General features: G+C 41.5%; 1 protein-coding gene across 1 annotated transcript in view; it reads left to right on the forward strand.

The window, feature by feature from the left end:
• Window positions 1-7,853: 7,853 nt before the first annotated feature.
• The window catches only part of LOC124260193, a 51,884-nt gene continuing 40,263 nt past the window's right edge, over window positions 7,854-19,474 (forward strand). Inside the window, exons 1-2 of the mRNA XM_046694453.1 lie at window positions 7,854-7,949; window positions 8,098-8,311. The gene's annotated coding sequence lies outside the window, so the exon portion shown is untranslated. The remainder of the gene's footprint in view (window positions 7,950-8,097; window positions 8,312-19,474) is intronic.

A 19,474-nucleotide genomic window follows, 5' to 3' on the forward strand; every position in this document is an offset into this window, starting at 1 on the left:
ATATATTACGTTACATATTGAGCTTACATTACATTTCTAGTTATTTAATTGGACTATTTCCCCATATATTGTACCTATATTACTCTTGTTAAGCCCCATTAAATTATCACGGCTTCATCAAACCCACACCGGGTGTCAGATTACCTTGACGACGACTTTTATCGACGATCCCCACCAATTAGTATCCCCTACGGTTTATGGAACGAATTGTGTCGCTTCTCACTCGTTTTGAAATGCCTGTTTTGTACGTTTATAACATGGGGGATCCGCGGAATTCAAATATTAAACGATCAGGCAGGAATATTAAACGTTCAGGTAGAAAATTAAGGAGAGGCGTCTTTTCTTGGCAGCCAGCCATTCTTTTTACGCCCAGCCCCCCTGATTTGTCTGACAGAATAAGGAGGGCCCTAATTGTAGCCGCGAGACCGTCACGCCTAGCCTCGAGAGACCCGTCCCATCAAGAAAATATAGATCAGGCTTTGGATATCGGGGCGGCGGTACTCCTGATGTATGGCCTGTACTTTGGCTTTCCCCTCCTCGTGGTCCTAGGCGTTAAAGCGGCGTTTAGGGACAGGGACGTGACCATTTTATTCCAATTAACTCAACTCCATACTGACATGGGTATGGAACTACGAGGTTATGCGGAAATCCTTTGGCAACTGCTACCTATTCCGAGGACAAGGGTTTGGGAAGCCCTCTCTAATCCACCATCGGATGAGGTGGCAACAGGGGTCAGTCGAGCGGCGTCCCGCTTCCATGAAACTAGGATGGGATTTTCCTTCAATAAGGAGGCACTGAGATTTTGCGCCCTTTGTACTCAGGAAATATTCCCGATCCGAGATACCCGTGGAAAATTTCTGCCGCTAACATTCTGCAAATGGTGTCGACGTGTTCAACACACAGGGTGTGCGGTCACACTTTTGAAAATAGCAGGGTCTGATTTCCGCCAGGTAACACGAAATGACATGGCACCAGGGGAGCAAACATGCATATGCCTGGTTATACCCCAGGGCAACGGGTTGGAGGCCTATTTGGCTGGGGTTCCCCCGCTCCCACGACTCCCAGGCTGGTTGAATGTCAAACAGTGCCCGGATTGCAAGGTTCCCTATGAGAGCCCGTTCATCGGAGTGTCAGACGGCATGTCGCCCATCCTCCGCGAGCATCCGGCGTTGTTCCCACCCAGCAGCTTTTTAGACCGATATGACGTCATGACGTTAACAAATTACTACCGCCCCAGAAGAGTTAAAGTAGTCCCGGAGGAATCAATGGTCTGTTTTTATTTAGGTACAGTGTCAGCATTGCCTGACCTTCCTGAAGGCCTCGTCTCCAGTGTTAAGAGATCGGTTGGCCCCTTACCTGGTAGAACAACTGGCCATGAAATTAAAGTTGTTCTACCCTCCTCAAAGCCAGGACAACTGGGATCGTTATTCCTGGAAATCCTCGCAGATAGACCTTGGGTGGGAACTTTGACACCCAGGGGTCAGTCAATCGGGGATGCTGGGCCAACAAACAAACAAACAAAAAAAAACCCTACCCAACCGCGTCGTCAAGGGAAGCCAAAAAGTATATCTCTATAATATTATTATTGACATATTAGCCATCTACATATACTCCGTCCGGTTCCTTTATATTGCTCTGGTTGGATATAGAAGAGTTGTATTTAAACCATATTGAATGTATTAACCATATTTATATAAAATTACTCACCATTGTATCAATTGTAGTGACATTGTTAAAAAAAAATATAATAATAATAATTTTTGCTCGATATTGTAACTGATATCTGTATTTGTATGGTTGCGGTTAATCAACCCCATGGTCACAACAAGAACAAGGAAAAATACGAAATTAAAGGATATCAAAAACAAGCAGCTTGGGTCTCGACGTCACAGTCCTATAGAGTGTGGGGACACACTCTTCGTTGGAAGGGGGGTCGTATTACAGGCAAGAGATTATGGTACTTGCCACAATAAGAGATATACAATTAACATTATTAATGACAGGTGATTAAGAGGGGAGAAGATATAAATTATGAAAGGATTTAATAATATACACCTGGAACTTAATTAAGCACCCCCTGATATATTTCATGATAGTAGAGCAACTGTTAACCATCGTTAAACATGAACGATATCTCTGTATTACAACACATCTCTAGTAGTCTAAAAAGGTGTTTCAGTTCCTTTGCACTCGTCACAACGCATCCCTTGTGCACGTGAAGCATACAACCCACACTTTTCCCAAAATTCAGTTTCTCTGATATGCAATTTATGGGTATAAAAGCAGACAAATTTGTAACTGTCTCCATTAATGAATACTGAAATGGCGAGGAGATGACTTTCTGAAGCACTAAGGTGGCAAATTGTAGGCATACATGCAACAGGCATGTCCTTCAAAGCTATTGGACGACAACTGGGCTACAGTCACTCGGTCATCAGCCGACTTGTCCGAAACATCAGATGACAGGAGATGTGAGAGATCGTTCAAGGCCTGGACAACCCAGGAAGACAACGGCCCCGTGATGATGCAGCCTGGCACGTCTGGTAGGCGCAGAACCCTTTGCCACAAGTTGGGTTTGAAGCGCCTGTGGTTACCCTACAGACAATTATCCACCAGAACCGTCAGAAATCGCCTTAGGGCACTTGGTATGAGGTTCAGAAGAGTCATCAAACGTCCTGCTCTGTCTGATCTCCTTAAGAGACGACGTCTGGAGTGGTGTATGGCCCGTCGGCAGTGGAACCTGAGGACATGGAGGAGGGTCCACTGGTCAGATGAGAGCAGGTTCCTCCTCCACGTTACAGATGGTCGAATGAGAGTGTGGGGGCATAAAAACACTGCTTACGTGCCCAGGAATATCCACCCTACTGTTCCTTATGGTGGAGGATCGGTTATGATCTGGGTTTGTCTTTCACACGACTGTAAACTTCAAATGTTGACTGTCAGAGGACATCTTAATGGTCAGCAGTACATCCGGGATATTCTCCATCCAGTTGTCGTGCCTCACATTGACAACCATTCGTTGGCTACTCACCCCATATTCATGGACGACAACGCCAGGCCCGCATCGTTCACGTGCTGTGACCGCACATCTCCAGAATGAGGCTATCATGGCATTACCTTGGCCAGCAATGAGCCCCGATTTGAATCCTTTGGAGCACATCTGGGACTCTCTTGGACGCCGTGTGAGGTTGAGAGAACCCCCTCTCCAGAATTTTGCACAGCTGGAAGCTGCTTTGCATGAAGAATGGCGGCAATTGCCACTTGATCGTATCAGAAGGTTTACCAGTAGCATGAGGAGAAGGATTCAAACTGTCATCCAAGCACGTGGGGGATACACCCGATACTGATTCCAGACCCATCAGATGTTAGCATGTGACATTCCTTGTGCATCATTTCTTGTAATAGTCAGCCATTGACAATGCTACGACCATACTTGTTCAGTGACTATTTTCATCAAAAATCAGCAGTGACCAAATCACATTGTTAACGCTATTAAAACAACACGAATTGGAATCATTGTCTTGTTTTTCATTTGCCAATAGATCGTATGTTTCACAATAGCTAAGGTTCCACTATCTTTGGAATAGTGAGAAAGTTACAGCAAGTTTTGTTTCTCATCATCCAGAAAATAAGGGGGGTGCTTAATTAAGTTCCAGGTGTATATATTTAAGATATGAAGTGATTAATAACGTTGTAAGGTAGGAAGTAAGGTAGAAAGTCAGTAACGTAGGTAATGAACATGAAAGTAGGTCGTTGGAGCTGATGAGGGCAGGGTGAGGTGACTCATAGCTTAGATAGGAAAAAACTACTATACTATCAAGATGGAGCGATGTGGCCGGGGACCTGGCTACCAGTTCTTGGTACTCTACGAGCCATATATGGTTAGGGGAGAGAGACTCTGAGATTCCTGGAATCCACCTCACGGTCGTACAAATATGATAATGGGGGTACGAAATAGAGGTGGGGGAGAGTAATAGATAGTCAAGTTATGGGTTATTGACCAATAGAAAAAATGGAAAGGGTGTTGGTTGTGACGTAGGAACCCAGGTTTAAGCTGGAGCAAAGCCCAGAAACGGGAGTCTGGTGCGGGCCTACTCTTGCTGTTGGTCACTAGGAATCGTCTGAGAAATTATCTTGAAGCACCAGCATTTGGCTTAAGACTGAAGCTTTGCGGCTGAAGTCTTATAGAGTGACCATAGAGTAGGTTGACCAGCAACACAGTGTTAATAAAAACTATTGAACGAAGATCATCGTCTTGTGTTTGCTGGATGGACTACGGTAAAGTTCCAAGGGCCCCCGGGTACTGACACTGTACCTCTCGCACATCCCTTATCGTCAGGACCAAAGTACGGGGGTATACCGTAGTTCAGGTAACTACACACCATCCCAGGTGCGGGATACTGACAGGTAAATTCCATCTACCTGCCAGGTAAAGGTGCTAGTCGCAACGCCTTGGAAAGAAGCGCAACGGAGGGGAAAGGAAACGGCAAGAAATGCTAGGGCCCCTTCAAACCATCAAGATAAAGGGCCTGTCGCCACAGAATTTTCTCTAAAATTTTCGGATTCTTCAATCCTTCCTACAGAGGAACGGTACAGCCACGTCCCATCAGGCCACGACGGGAAACATGACATTGTTCTGACTGATCCGTTGTACGTTAACCCGAATAGTTCCGATACAGTCAAGGAGGTGTTGCGCCAGATAGGGAGGGAAAACAACCTGATGCGATATGGAGGTAGCACACGACATTGGACTGTCGTTTGTTGTGACGGATTGCCTTATTCAATCATTAAGAAATTGAAGGAAGAAGCACGTATCTGCCAGGCCTGTGATGAAACATTTCCAAACCAAAAATCATTTGAATCTCACAAAAACCACTGTGTCGATGCAGTTTCGGAATTCGAATTTGATTGGGTGTATCTGAAAATCGGGTCTGGGCATTATGAAATTAATCTGATTAAAGCTTTTTTCGAACTCAACTGGACACCCTTTCTAGAGTACTATTGTCACGCCATGGGCTTCCAGACTGACGCGGCCAAAAGGTCAGCGAAAAACGCAAGCGATCACCACAAGAGTTGGGCGCTGTTACTTGCATTTCATCTGGGCACTCTTCGTGAGCTCGTCCGCCCATACGTCGCGTCTCAGCCAGCACCCCATTCGGCCGAGGGGTTCTTGATTTATGCCAAATCGACTTACACTTCCCCAAATGCTAGGTATCTTTTGGAACAGGTTTTTAAGTATTCCCAGGGGATCATTAATTTCAGGATGGCCATATGTAGGAATCACTCCCCTCTCCTCCACAGTGCAAAATACATGACTAAGGAATTATTTCACGGTAGGAATCACCCAAAATATAGGGACATCGAGGTATTCGATGAATTTCAGTACATGGTTATGCCCCCTGAAGTACAAGATCTGTTCGATAGGTATGTTTCAATCACGACCAGTGGCCATCCATCTCTAGGGGAGTGTTTTGATTTTGTGCTGGAAGAAAAAAACAAGCGTGTAAAAGAGGTCATTCCGAAGAGAATCCCAAGTGATGAAATTTGGTTCTCGGCCTGCCGAAATGAGTCGGTGTTGACAGAAATTCGGCAAAAGACACTCTTAGAGCTTGGCATGTCGAAGCCTTGTACTAGGCTGAGACCGCTCAACCTAGAGGACGCCATTGTGTCTTGGCGCCTACGCCTCAGGCAAACCAGGTACATCGAGGGCACTGATGTGCATGCCAGTATAACTGGATGCGCCCCCGATCCCTGCCTGGTTGACTTTACTAAAGACGCCAACCTGAGACGTCAATATTTCATAAAGGTGAAGGTTCTAGGAGAATATGAAGATATTCTCCCTCAGCTGAGACAGGCTGTCTTCATCACAACTGAGGAAATATTCCTCAACTCAGGCCCGGAATCATTAACGATAAGGGACCTTCAGAGGGAAATTACGCGATGGCTGCCTCGGCTGTCCCAGGCAGATCGCGAGGCCTTCACCATAAAATTCAACGCAAGGGGTAAAAAAAAGAGTCGTACATTTCTCTTTACAATGAAATAAAGGTTTTATTGCAAGATTGAATGCTTCGTTTTGTTTTCAATAAATAAATATATCTGATTGTCCCTTGTCTCTTGTTTGTACAACTATGTAAATAACAACAATACTATGTAAATAGTTCTCTGCAATTTTAAACATGTCTATTGTGTTCATTGTAAATATTCCATGATTTTAGCCTGTCCCGATTTTAAAATGTACTGCCCTGCTATTTTGTTCACATGTAAATATTCCATGATTTTAGCCTGTCCCGATTTTAACATGTACTGCCCTGCTATTTTGTTCACATGTAAGTAAATATTCCCTGTTCTGATTTTAACCGGGTTTCATGGTCAGAACGTGTTGCAAACAACTCATCATATCACATCTTCTCCCTCTTTAGATCAGGATGGAACATGCACGTACCAAGCCGGGTATTAAAGTGGTTGTTGACGATGAAACACGGATGGAGAAGAACGCCAAGAACGCACTGAAGCAACGGAAATAGCGGACAATGAGGGGCATGGTGCGACAAGCGGAGAAGTTGTCGAAGGAGGTGCCGACGATGGAGTTTCTGGTGGTGTTGTCGTTCGAGGGAGGGATCAAGTTCGCCGGCACCGGGTCGCTTCTCGACCATTTCAAGAACGGTGAACCCTTGACCGACGTAAAGCCTCGTGGAGTGAGTTACACCAAGAACACACAGAATGACGTGGTCGACTCTTTTGCACCACCGCCATGCATAGAAGTGAGCACACCAGAGGGGAGCACCGCAGGATACCCGGACACGGAGTTGTCTGATCTCTATCAGAACGTCAGGCGCCGCATGATACCCGGACACGGAGTTGTCTGATCTCTATCAGAACGTCAGGCGCCGCAGGATACCCGGACACGGAGTTGTCTGATCTCTATCAGAACGTCAGGCGCCGCAGGATACCCGGACACGGAGTTGTCTGATCTCTATCAGAACGTCAGGCGCCGCAGGATACCCGGACACGGAGTTGTCTGATCTCTATCAGAACGTCAGGCGCCGCAGGATACCCGGACACGGAGTTGTCTGATCTCTATCAGAACGTCAGGCGCCGCAGGATACCCGGACACGGAGTTGTCTGATCTCTATCAGAACGTCAGGCGCCGCAGGATACCCGGACACGCGGAGTTGTCTGATCTCTATCAGAACGCGTCACCGCAGGATACCCGGACACGGAGTTGTCTGATCTCTATCAGAACGTCAGGCGCCGCAGGATACCCGGACACGGAGTTGTCTGATCTCTATCAGAACGTCAGGCGCTGCAGGATACCCGGACACGGAGTTGTCTGATCTCTATCAGAACGTCAGGCGCTGCAGGATACCCGGACAAGGAGTTGTCTGATCTCTATCAGAACGTCAGGTGTTGAAGGATACCCGGACCCACCTACCCAAAACGCCAACGTCGAGCCTGAATGTTGCAGTGACCAAGCAACATCACATAAAAGCGCCAGACAAGGTTGGTAATAGTATGTCTCACAGTCCCTACTGCCTAGCCCTCCCTGCAGTGCTAAAGCCCTAAATGAAGCAAGTCTAGATTTCCCCAGGTTCAGGTCTGAATCTCTGGTCTGCCACCAGGACAACCCGAAAAAAGAGTCCGCACCAGGGAAGTGCACCGCAAGAGAACCGATGAACCACGAGGTATTCACCAGGCGCAAAATGTTCCATAAATATAGGGCTATGTTTATGACCAGTATACTGGATTGTTTGTATTTTTCAACCCATTCAACGATGTCTTAAATTACTGTCAAGGAACCATTATTCTTATTTATTAACTTTTCACCTAAATTACTGTTGATGTGTTACAAATTTGATATATGTTTCAGTATTCCCAGTCTACAAGCAGGGACATTTGTCTATGAGGCCGTTCCCACCTCATCAAACCGGACGGTGCCATTTGTTGCTGAGGTTGGTTATGTTTCACCGTCGCTAGGTTCTAAACTGTTAGAACGTGATGACAAATATCAACATAAGGGATTGAATTTCACCGTTGCGTTTGTGTTCTACACAGCTAAAAACCTCATGGTCTAAATGTACCTATTAATTTTCTCGCCAGGTGACGCAGAGTGAACCGTTACTTGTGAAGTATCTTCATCCAAGTAAGACGAAGGGATCCTGGCATTTCCCCGACAAGGAAGACACGGGTGCAATCAATACAGACGACATCATTAAAGTGTCGGCGGCCCTCCAAACTAGGATATCAGGGTCCCGTTTCTGTGTGGAGTTCAGGGACCTGCCCTGAAGACCTGTTGTGTTTCTTCTGTGTGAGTGTGAGTGGTCTCATGGTTCTGTTGCCAGTGATGTGCGTGCGTGCGTGCGTGCGTGCGTGCGTGCGTGCGTGCGTGCGTGCGTGCGTGCGTGCGTGCGTGTGCGTGCGTGTGTGTGTGTGTTTCCAGTGAGGTGAGGTGAAGTGAAATTGGGTTTAACGTCGTGCTTGAAAATATTTCGCTCATATGACGACGTGCATGCGTGTGTATGTGTATGTGCGGCTGCTTGTACTAGCCCAGACTTAAGCTGGTTTTATAGTGCTAGCTCACTGAGATACCATGCCGCAGTGAAGCATGAATACCCCACTCAGACACATTATACTGACTCCGAGCCGACCATTCCTTGTTGTACCCATTAATGCCGAGCGCCAGGCAGGGACAAACAAGTACCATATTTTAATGTCTTTTGGTATGACGCGGTCGGGGATCGAACCCGCGACCTTCGTGTTTCCAGTGGTTAATGTATATCGATGTGTTTATTTGTATGACAGGGATATATGTGTGTGTGTGTGTCTCTTTCCAGTTGTAAATGTACATACGATGTGTATTTCTAATACCTATATTTATTTATTGCGTGTGTGGTTTCTTTTATGGTTATATATTTCTATATTCGTGTGTGTTATTGTGTGTGTGGTTTGTCTGTATTTATTTGTATGACAGTGCTCATAGTATATATAAGATATAACTGTGCATAGCTTTTGTGTTCATTCCTCGCCATGATAAATAAAGCGTCATCAAACGACGCTCGAATACTCGTGCGCGTAAATCCTATAGTGTCCCGCCCTCGTCTGGAAAATAAAGCTGTTATCGGTGACCATACCATCTAAGAAATCGGAAAGTTACTACTTAAATAAATTAAGAATAGATATTAAATAATTATATAATAAATATGTTTATGGTCGCTGATAACTGCAGGAAAGAAATACCGCTTCTGTTTCACGTCAATAAGAAACGTATGTATTCATTTTCGCGATATATCTGGGCAATGACGTCATGGGACCAGGATAAGCAATACAACATATTTTATAATTTTCTTACCTTTACTGTGCGCACCTGGGCTGGAGGAATGGAGTGTTATCTTCCGCCGACGTCAGGATATTTAGTTGACATAGCAATACAAAGCTTCATGATCATTAATCGCGGGCATAGGCCCTGAACCGTGTTTTTGCAGACAGAAACAACATCCTCAGTTTGCAATAAACACACCCGCGGTCGGTGAGCCGTTTCAGCGGCTCTCCAGAACCCTTAAAAAACAATTAGCGTCGAATATGCCACACAGAGAACTCGTAAAGAACTACCCAGATAGCATTCGGACGTTGGCCCAACGTTGGCAAAGTTTTAATGCCAACGTTGGGCCAACGTCTGAATGCTATCTGGGTAATTAGACGCTAATTGTTTAATGAGTTTTAGCTGTTGATACAACAGCTAGTAAATACTCCACACAGAATTCACCAAGAAAGCAGACTGTTGTATCAAAAGCTAACACGAAAGTTACAAGAAACGTTTTAGCAACGTTTTCAAAACATTTATAAAAAACATGATGCATAATGCTTCCGGAAATATTTTACTCATTTCTTTTATTTAACAAATAATACGAATAAAAATACACCTGTCGTATATTTAAACCCTTCAACGCGGTAGACCTTGGTTTCAAAGACGGTACATTTATTGAATGTGTAAAGGCATTCATACGTTTGTAAAGCCTTTTCGGGATGGGTTAAAACAAAAACTACACGCTTCCGATAACACCTCACATCTGAGGAGCTTCACGCGCCATTTGATTGGCTGACAAAGTCTCGTGCATGCGTACAGGGTATGTTAAATATAGGCCGATAGGCCGTCTCGGGTACACGTTACGTCTCTGACTGATGACACTGTACAGATTCATGTTTATTCCACACAACTGATTCCAAGTTGCTTCAATGACACGGTACAGATTCATGTTTATTCCACACAATTGATTCCCAATTGCCTCAATGACACGGTACAGATTCATGTTTCGGCCTAACAACAGTCTCAGTGGTAGGGAGATAGGAAACGTAGAAAAAGGACTTTACTGAGGAGAGATTAGTGCAGAAATGAGAAAGTTTTTTTTGTAAGTCCAAAGCGACTTATTTGGAACAGGCCATGGCTTTATGCAAATTAGTGGATGATAATGTTATATTACAAAGAAATATTTTTATACGTCCACTTTGAAATTAAACTTAGCTTCATTATAAACGATAGCTGACGTAAAACTAATAATGTTAATACTGAAACTATGAAGGATGTAGCTACCATGGAGTCTCACTATCACTATAAAAAGAAACAGGTAGGAGGGGTCGTCTCAAAAGCATATCCATGACGGATGTCGGTGGTTGGGGTCGGGCTGGGGGATAGAGATATAAGCTGAGATACGATAATCCTTTGGGGGAATTAAACTGGGAAGCAAACGGCATGTCATAACAATTTACAAATAATATCCAGTCCTGTCGATCTTCGGGCGGTCATGCCACCTATGTATTTTGAGACATTTAATACGATGGCTGATTTAAGCTTTTCCATTCATACCCTTTTACGTATCTCAACATATACTTTATGATCAACAGATGAGACATATTCAACACACATGAAAAAGCATAAAATATCTTTGAGATGACCCCTTATGCATGTAGGCAGCACATATTCATGTTAGTAGACGGCCGCCATATAGCTGGATTAGTAGGACTGCACAGTATTAGCAGTTTATCGCACTGTATCAACAGTCTCTGCACAAATATGTTGTTTCCGTGGTAGTGGAAATGTGCAGCCACCTGACGCTGAGACATCCGCCCGCAGATGTCATGACGTTGTGCAGTCGTGAGTTGTGGCATGGGTTTTACCCCATCTAAATATATTTTTCGTTTCGTCATCACATTGAAATATCTTTCCGTAACAAAACCATTCCCAGTTTCAAATAAATCCTACAGCGATCGGAAACGAAGCTCGCGTTTTAATAAAGGGACATACCCATCAAATTTACTTCGTTTATCTGGTGAGTATTGGATAATACCTTGCAGTTATTGTTGAGGCTTTAACAAATGGAGCTTTACTGTAATTAATTACTATAATAATATATTTATATAGCGGTTGTGGTGGCTGGATTTAGATGTCAGGTGTTTTTCATTCATTCAATCATAATGATTCATTCCTATAAATGGTTGCCACTGTCATGCAACATCTAATGATGTCTGATTATACCTTTTAACAATATATATGTATCCACACAAATAGAACCAGAAAATATATTATTGGCATATTTACAGTTTAAAATTCTGCTGATATGTGTACGAATATACTAAATAGTATCTAAATATGGGCAATCCTGGCTACTTCTGCACAGTGTTTTATGTAAAAATACAGTAAATAATTTATAGAATACCAACAGAAAAAGCAATTAAATTATGTCATAATTTATTTTTTTAATGATGTTGTATTTTATGATGGATGGGTATGTAAGTGTAATAATTCAAGTTTGTTTTTTGGATATAAAACTTTCAGGTATTTGTGTTATGCTGTGAGAGTTTATAAGAGATTGGTATGTTGCCTGCTCATACTTTTCAGAGAATATTTCTTCTGAAATACAAGAAAAATATACAGGTTCATGTACACTCACGACATTGTAAGAAGTGATGATCTGTAAATAATGGTAGGTGGTAGGGTATATTCAGTAACATACCATTACAAACAATACCATGCTGGTCATGTGAGAATTTAAAGGTCTATTTTAAGTTTTCACCTCTTAAAGTTCATGGGCCCCAAGCATTTAGTGGCTTCCTTTTTTAACATGTTTTAAAACATTTGTAGCCTCCAAGTTGTGTGGTGATAGATAATATTACTACCATTATCATAACAGATTTGCCATTTTTATCTTTCCATCTGATTATTTTCCACATGACGAAATATAAAATTTGAGATACATAAATGTGGAAGGTGTTTGTAACAGACACCAGACATACAAGGCATACTTACTTCAGAATGAAAAACAGTGGGAGAGTTTGTGCCTCATCTCAGAAGGCTAACTTTGAAGGAAAATGATGCTGTCAAAATTATTGGAAAAGTTTTCTTTAATGTTCCTTTTAACCTTCACCTACTTCAAAATCCCATTCCTGGTCAGCTTGAAATAAATGGGAAATTCACTGAGCCTTCATAGCAGCTTATTGATATAACCCATAATTTTTAGACATTTGAACTTGTTATTCCATACTCTGTCATCAAATAGCATCGATATTTGCTGGAATAACTAGTGGTTAGAGTTGTCTCCCTTCACAGTTTTGCTCAAAATGGTCGTCTGCTCCTTGTGTTAGAAGACCAAGCAGCTGAAGTTTTTTTGATAAAATATTCTTCCTGAGATGAAACTGCCAAGGTAAAAAGTGCCTTCATATCTACTGTTTTGCCAGCAACAGGAGAGAAAAGCATCTACAATGGAGTTGATGTGATTGACGCGTGTAATTTTCCCCAGCAACCCATGCTACCTGATGGGGATATGGTGGTCAGGCTCAATGACTTAGTCCCTTGTCTAGCTTCAAGTTCCAATGATTGCAGGTTATTTACAGATATCATGTAACTGGAATATTGCATAGTGTAGCAACCAACAACATACAAATGAAAACAATTTATGCAGTTATTACCCTTTCATGCTTATTTGTTGCTTACAAAATGTGCTTTTTGGCACTGTATTTTAATGATGAGTCTTGAACCATAGTTATAGTTATGAAACTTCGAGGAGAAAACTCACATTGCATGCTTTAGATTATGCAATATATGTTATGAAATTGAACAACACTGCTTGTCCACTTTAACAGTTCAGCTTACATTATTTCATAAAATGTGTTTGTTTAAATAAATATGTAATGACAATGTAGAGGACATTCGTTTTTTGTCAATAGTGTTATAAATGTAGCCATGGAAATTAAAACATGCATTATTGACCCACTACTGCCCCTTAAGTTATTAAAAGCACCAAAAGGAAAAGCATAAAATCCATTGAATATATATTTACAGTTGTTCCACTTCAATATATGAATATAAGTAATAATATGAAAAATCTCTTAAAATTAATACTGTAGATCAGCCCAGTCTGCTGATAAATATGAAGTGTGATTTGCTTTGAGCAACCAAAAGGAAATCTGAAGATTCCATTGATTGTATATTTTAATGGTGTTTCTAATTGAATGGGTATGTATAATACTAATATTAGTAGCAGTAATATTATAAAAATTCTCTGAAAATATGCAATATTGTCCTGTTTCAGATTCAGCCCACTATTTTTAAATGTGATGATAATTCTGTTAGTATTAGACTTAGGAAACATTATCCATTTTCTGGTCAAGGTGATACAAGACTGGGTTTAGTTAATGCTCTTAAAGTTTTTACTAATATGTCTATTTGCATGCGTGTCTATGTGTCTGGTCAGCGCTACAAGTACTTTAGCCCAGACTTAAGCTGGTTTTATAGTGCTAGCCCACTGAGATACCATGCCGCAGTGAAGCATGAATACCCCACTCCAGACACATTATACTGACTCCAAGCCAACCATTCTTGTTGTACCCATTAATGCCGGCGCCAGGCATGTCCAACAAGTACCATATTTTAATGTCTTTTTCAGTATGGCGCGACTTGGTTGAACACATGACCTTCCGGTTCTCAATTGACGCTCGATGCTCATGCTACACCTCACAGGATTGTCATTTTCAGGTCAAAGGCATACAAGACTGAATATAGTTAATGCTCTTAAAGTTTGTACTAATTGTCTATTTGCTTTCAGAGTCTGCTTTCTACAAGTCTGAAATATGATCTACAGTAATCAGATTTTAAAGTTGTTTTCTTATGCCTATTGCCTAAGCAAGGCATACAGTTTTCTGTTATGGCAATACTGACCTGGTGCATGTAGATTCTGTAAGTTTCACAGGTTTCACAGGTTTCACACATGACTTACTATCAACAGCCAAGAGGATATCTTTGGATTCCATTATTGTAGATTTTAGTCAACATTAGTCAAGCAAATATTGTCACAACATGAAGTAAGAACACAACACAAGTATGGATTAAGAATAACTTTATCAGATAAATATAACAAGAAATAACAACAGTTTATACTCTCACACATGTTCACTGACTATTGCCCTTCAGTGGCATGATATGCCTCACACAGTTTACACAGTTAACACAAAGCACATATTTCACTGTTTCGCTCAAAATACTAATGGTTACTACATTCCACTCATTAATACGTTATACCCATGAAGATCCGGGGTAGAATAGGTCTTCAGCAACCCATGCTTGCCACAAAAGGCGACCATGCTTGTCGAAGGTTAGCGGGTTCAATCAGGCTCGCTGGCATGGTTGAGAAGATGTCATCGGTTCCCAATTACGCTGATCGATGTTCATGATTTTGATCACTGGATTGTCTGGTCCAGACTCGATTATTTACAGACCGCTGCCGTATAGCTGGAATATTGCTGAGTGCGGTGTAAAACTAAACTCACTCACTCACTCATTAATACGTTAATAGCAGGGCTCCAGATAAGGGCCGTATCGGCGTATGTACGGGTAAAAAATATGCACGATACGGTAGGAAATAATTTAGAAACAGTAGCAGATACGCACCACAGCAGTGGTGTATGGTCTTAGAATCATTTACAGACGTATTGATCTGAAAGAAAATATTGTTTTATTGTTTTTTACCTGTTTACACAAGAGTAGCAATGTTGTGGTGCATATACGAAACACAAGATCACATACTCCATTAAATTCAATTCAGTACTCTATATGTTTTCCAGTACTCCAATATTCTCAAGATGCATGACGTTAAACCCAATTCCACCACCACCACTAACAATCTACCTACCTCAGACAATACATCCAACTGTAGATTCATAAGGCATATGACATGTGAGTCATATCAATAGGTACAATGAGTACTGTTAATTCATTTCTTTCAGAATTTTTTCACAAGTCTGAATTGTTATTTACTATGACAAGTCCAGAGGAAATCTTGAAATTCCATAAACTGAAGGTGTTTAATTCATTATCCTACTTCTGGTCAAGGGCATGTGACTAATAATAATAGTTAAAAATCTCTGAAAATTAGAACTATTGACCCAGTACATTCAGAATTTGCTCACAAGTTTGAAATCTTGTCTATTATCATCAGGCCAAAGGAAATCTTGAAATTCCATAAACTGTAGGTTTTAAAGGCATTATCCCACTTCTGGTCAATGGCATATGAGTATAATAATAGTTAAAATCTCTGAAAATTTAACCTATTGATCCAGGTTACGCTCAGAATTTGCTAACAAGTTTGACATGCCATTTACTATCATCAGGCCAGAGGAAATCTTGAAATTCCATAAACTGTAGGTTTTAAAGGTATTATCCCACTTCTGGTCAAGGGCATGTAACAAATAAGAATAGTTAAAGATCTCTGGAAATTAGAACTATTGACCCAGTACATTCAGAATTTGCTCACAAGTTTGAAATGCAAAGGTAATCTTGAAATTCCATAAATTCTATGTTTTAAAGGCTTACCCCACTTAAGGTCAAGGACATGGGTTGAATGATAATAGTTAGTAGATAGATAATAATATTTAGCCCAGAGGAAATTTTGAAATTCCAGTAAGATTCTCACAAGATATACAATATATAAAGATAAATTCTACTTAATTTATGTCCATTTTTTACATGAAACTCCATGCATGATAACTTTGAAATATAATGAAGATGTGGCATCTGCGTCTATTTAGAAGTAAATTTGTCAGTCATTCCTCCATTTACAGTTTTCCATTTCTACAGAGTTGGAAATTAACATAGGCCTTCTTGCCCCTCTGCTCCTCTGTATGAAAGTCACAACAGTCACAAACACTTGGGATGGACGCCATTTATACTTTCGTTGTTGAGATGCTTGTAATTCAGGTTGTTGAATTTCTCAATCAGAAAATGGCATGCTTCTTTCACTGCTACATGCGAAGTGTGATGTGTTGTTGCACTGTAAACAACAGAGAGACATAATCAATGTACTGTGTCTGCATTAACTAACTACGCCAAAAACATTCACAAGAAAATGACCCCCAACAAACCCATCGAAAGTATTTTAAATAAATAGGAATGACAGATGCAAAGTGACAGGAGTTGATCGGAGAGTATTGAGTGGAGCGGAGCTGACTGGAGAGGAATGAGTAGAGTGATAGCAGAAAGGAGTGGGCCGTGTGAGTGGAGCGGAGCAACATGGCATGGTGTGGAGCGATGTGGAGGGAAGGGGAGTTGAGCAGAGGGAAGGGACTGACTGAGTAGAGTGATTGGAGTGGGCCGCTTTTAGCAGGTGTAGAGTGATTGGAGTGGGCGGTGAAAGTGGAGCTTAACAACATGGCATGGTGTGGGGAATGTGGAGGGAGGGAGTTGAGCAGAGGGAAGGGGCAAGTAGAGTGATTAGGAGTGGGCAGTGGAGCAGAGTGACATGGCATGGTGTGGAGGGGAGGGAGGGAGGAACAGAGCATGGGGAAGGGCGAGGTGTAGAGGTGATTAGAGTGGGCGGTGTGCAGGAGCAGAGCAACATGGCATGGTGGGAGGAGGATTGGAGGGGAGGGCAGGTGTAGAGTGATTAGAGTGGGCGGTGTGAGTGGAGCAGAGCAACATGGCATGGTGTGGAGGGGAGGGGAGAGGAGTTGAGCGGAGGGAAGGGCAGGGAGTAGAGTGATTAGAGAGGGCGGTGTGAGTGGAGTGGAGCGGCATGGTATGTGGGATACCTAAAATGTGTAACATTAAACTAAACATCTTCACTTAAGCACTGTGTTTTCTTTTCATTTACTGCTTCAGTTACCTTTACGGGTATGTAACAGGATGCAAATTCTGCCTTTACTTGTTGATACAGATACCTCTGGAGAAACATTGTGTGATGCTCTCCTCGCCCATTTCTTTAACCACTGTAAGGAGAGTACATGTTTTGGCTTGACATACATTGGTGAGTTTGAAGAGACATTGACTACTACCCGCTAGCCTATTAGACTCACTACCTTATTTCTTATAACACATGGACATTTTCAGAATAAATAGGAATGGCACTTGCATTTAGTTATGATAACCTAAGCAATACCAAAGTTGAATTATATGAATACGCATTTAACTTTGAGGTTGTTGAGAACTTTTTTAGGTTTAGTCTGTTACATAACTACACATTAGAAAACACATGGAATAAGAATGTCGGAACAGGCTAGACATGTTACATTTTCTTACCTGAAGTTTCTCTGTATCAGGTTCTGTCAATACATAACAAGATTTACCTCTAAGAGAAAAAACAATGCACTCTGACTAGAAACTCCCCATGTAAACTCTTGACATTATGATACTTTATACTGCTAAAATGGTAAACAATATATATATTGTTATTCATCTTGCATATGTACTTCGTCCTCAAAGAATGCTCTTTGAACTTGCATAGTTTCTGGAGTTGAACGTTGCTATGTTCTGCACCTGAATCAACATTTTCTTTATTGTAGATTTGATTTCAAGGACTGACTGACTGAGTTTGGTTTTACGCCACTTTTAGCAATATTCCAGCAACATCATGGCGGGGGACACCAGAAATGGGCTTCACACATTGTACCCATGTGGGGATTCGAACCTGGGTCTTTGGCGTGACGAGCCAGCGCTTTAACCACTAGGCTACCCCACAGCCCCTCGTGTCAAGGAGGATAACATTATTCAATGTACAGTTTACAGAAAATAGCTCTTAATGTAATGCTAGATGAGTGATATATCCTTTTCTGGCACCCTATAACTTTGGTTACTATACTTACAGTTTTCCATCTCACTCATATCAGGTTTGGGAATACATAATTCCTTCATAAATTTATATATGTATTTCTATATATTTTACCTGTGTGTTTTGTTCAATTTCACGTTTAAATTCTCTTCAAGCATGGTGGAGGTCATTAGTTTCCACTGTTTCTACTTCATTTAGCTTCTGAGTTATTTACACAGTGTGGTAATTTCCTGAATCAGTTGTGGGGTCAAAAACTCAATTGCAAGCCCCATGTTACTAGATATATTTACTATTATCAAATGTTTGAAAGCACGTAGGGTCATCATTGTGAAAATATGTATACATTTGTAAAAGTTTGTCTCAAACCGTCAGTAGTTCTTCATTTCCACCTCATTTGTCCTTTTTAATTGGATAAGGCTAAGGATACACACTTCATTTACAGAGTTTCTTTTACAAATTTCATTGAAATTCCATCCCTATAAATAGTTATGAATAACAACAATAATATAACAGTGTGGAGCAATCCAACACAAAGATTAACTGGAAAAATTGAAAGAAATTGTAAATTACAGTATTTTTAACTTTGTAGGCTGATATTACAGAACAGTTCAGTCAGTGATCATAAATCTGGTAGATATATGAAATACATGTATTAACTTACCTGTTTGTATGGGCGTTCAGGTGAAGATGGCCATTCTTCTTTTTCTTCTTCTTTGAAGTTATTTCTATATCAGTGCCTGTACTATGACAACTGTACATGAAGGAAACATTGTACTATATGATAAAGGTATTCTAAAACCTTTGGTTATAAACTCAGAGGTCGACTTTTTCTTACACTATTAATTAATTCCAACAACCTTCAACTATACCAGTTAGACACTGACACTGGGGATGGGATTTTTGACATGACAGTAACTGTGCAAGAATTTACAACACATTCAAGAGCGGTTCCCGTAGGGTCATCAGTATGGTTTAGGTGTCTCATCTATATAAAGGATTTTAATTAGCAACTAAAATTTAGTGTATATGTGTAATTCTTTTACATCACTTTAACACTTTGTTAATATACCTATGAAACAAATAGTTAAGAGCGTTTTGCTACATGACATCAAGGCTGCTGCTTTCGAATTGTACACCATGAGCTTGAGCATATAGTGAAGGGCTAGATGAATATATTACATGATAGCTATCGGCATGTTGATACCGCTGACCTTACGCTGTACATTTTGGGTGTGAGACCGCCTCCGTGGTGTAGTGGTTAGAGCGTCCGCCTGGAGTGAGGAAGGTCGCGGGTTCGATCCCCGACCGCGTGATACCAAAAGACGTTAAAATATGGTACTTGTTGGTCCCTGCCTGGCGCTCAGCATTAATGGGTACATCAAGGACTG

Source organism: Haliotis rubra, unplaced genomic scaffold (assembly GCF_003918875.1).
Source record: "Haliotis rubra isolate DU_JTF1 unplaced genomic scaffold, ASM391887v1 Scf753, whole genome shotgun sequence".
Lineage (NCBI taxonomy): Eukaryota > Metazoa > Mollusca > Gastropoda > Lepetellida > Haliotidae > Haliotis > Haliotis rubra.